The sequence below is a fragment of the Loa loa genome (genome assembly GCF_000183805.2).
Source record: "Loa loa unplaced genomic scaffold supercont3.282, whole genome shotgun sequence".
NCBI classification, from domain to species: Eukaryota; Metazoa; Nematoda; class Chromadorea; order Rhabditida; family Onchocercidae; genus Loa; species Loa loa.
In genome coordinates, this window is record NW_018108462.1 from 64473 (window position 1) to 66939 (window position 2467).

The window sequence follows — 2467 nt, forward strand, 5'->3', positions numbered from 1 at the left end:
ATATATATTATTTGTAATTGATTAAGCATATTCAATTACAAAAATATTCATTATTCATTTATTTCTATAATATCATATAAATGTTGTTCAGAAGGAATTTGACAAATTAGTATGTAATTAATTAAGGCATTAATTTTAATAAAAATTATAATGTGTATTTCGCATTTAGAAATTTAAAAAAAAAAAGAAAAAAAACATTCTAAATTATAATTTGTCATTTGTATGTTTTTTCTTTCTCTTTCTTTTTCTTTTTTTTTTTTAAATTCCTATTTAAAAATTAGAGGAAAAAGATTGTAAAGAAGAAATTAAAGCAATCTATAATTTGCTTCACTAATTATTAATTACATTTATAAATAATTGAAAGATCATTTTTTATTTAAGTAAAAAATTAAATTGGTTTTTTTTTTTTTTTAAATATGCAATATTTCTCCTTTCTTTATTTTATTGTAATTTTTTTTTTTTTTGTCTATTCTTATTATTTTGATTTTTCCTTTTTTGGAAGAAAAACAAAAGTATTTTATAGTAAAAAAAAAAAAAAAAGAAGAAAAAAGGAATGTAATATCAATTTAGATAAATATTTCTGTTTAAATTTAATAAATCATATAAAAAACTATGAATGAGAATAATCTATTAATAAGACTAATGAAATCAATTAATTTGTTATAAATAAATGAAAATGCATTTCAATTAGATGAATAAAAATTAAATTTAAAATTAGATTAAAAAGAAAATATCACAAATAATTAGTATGTAATGGTAATTTTTTGCAAATAAAAATTATTAAATTAAAATTAATTAATGGAAGCAAATAAAACAAAAAAAAAAAATTTTACACGCGAAATTAATTCAAAATTTATAATTATTTTAAAAAAAATTTTTTTAATTTATTAATATTTTACGATGAAAATATTCGATGAAAATTTGCATAAGTTTTAATTTTAAATTTTTTCAAAATTTAAAAATTTACATAAGCTTTAATTATTTTTTCTTTTTATGTTTTAATAAGTTATAATTGGAATTTTAAATATTATCTTTGTGTATGTTTTAAAATTTTTTCTATTATAGAAAATTCTTCACCGATATCCCATTATCGCGGGGGAGAAGCATGCATATCCCTAATAAGGTTAAAGGTTATGCTTAGCAATAATATTATACTCCTGATACAATCTCTCATACCAGATTGATTATAACTGAAAGAAGAATTAGATAAAGTATATCAATGAGATGAGAGAAGAATTGATTCATTAGTCTCTCATGTATATGCATCCTAGAAGAAGAATAACTTTAAATTTCAGCCTAAGATAAGGCTGAAATTGGAAAAGAAAAAAGCCTAAGCCTAAGATTAAATTTGTTTAATCCTATAAGATCATCTATTCTAAGCAATGGATATTCGACGAAAACTTACTGTCCTAATGGAATTTATTGTCACCATCTTTAAGTCTCCAATGATCCAGATTTAAATGAATGTTAGAAATATAAGTTGAGGATAATTCCGCATATGTTATGCCTTATTGCGCAACCATAAAGAATACATTCATATTTCAAGATAAAAATTTTTCAAATTTAACTGGAGAATTTTTTATTTAACAAAGCTTAACCATAATTATTGGCTTATTATTTTAGCTTATTTATTTAGCAAAGCCTAATCATAATTATTGGCTTATTATTTTAGGTTGTTTATTTAGCAAATTAATTTTTATAAAAATTATTAATATCATTTACTTCTAATAAATGGAAGAAGCATTTACATAAATGTAAACATATCCTTTCCATTGAAATGATTGAATTGTTTATTGAATAATTATACAAATTGCTAAGCTAAACAAGCTAAGCTGTATTGTTTTTATAAGCTATTTATAAAAACATAAGTGGGAAAATGTAAATTTTAACTGCTAATACTACTAATTTCACAATTTCTTTTTTTTTAAAAAAAAAGACTAATGAAATATTTGAGAAAAGTTAAATTTGTCGAATTTTTTTTTTAACGGCAAATTCAACTTTATTTTTTTTTCAAAAAAAAAAAATAATTTCTAAAATTATGAGAAGAATGATAATTTGATGATAAGAATGTTGAATTGTATAGAAGAAGCTAAAAGAAGAATTATTCATCCATCTGATAATTCTTCTTTGTATAGCTTCTTTTAATACAATTCAACATTCATTTTAGCATTTCCTTCCTTTTTTTTTCCCCATCTTTCATTTATTTTCAACTAATTTAGCTAATAATTAAATTTTATCTTAATTAATTGCTAGCAAAGTAAGATAAACCAAAGTTACAATTCTTCGTGAATTCAACGTTCAACTTTAGAATGCTAAAATTTCCTTCTTTTTTTTTTTTGCTGAATCATTATTTGATTTTCTTTATCACTTTTCTTTTTTCCTTTTTTTATTTTTTTTTTTAATATAATCATCTTATCATACTTTTTAATGTACATATAGAGGTATGTTTATTAAAATCTTTTTTTTT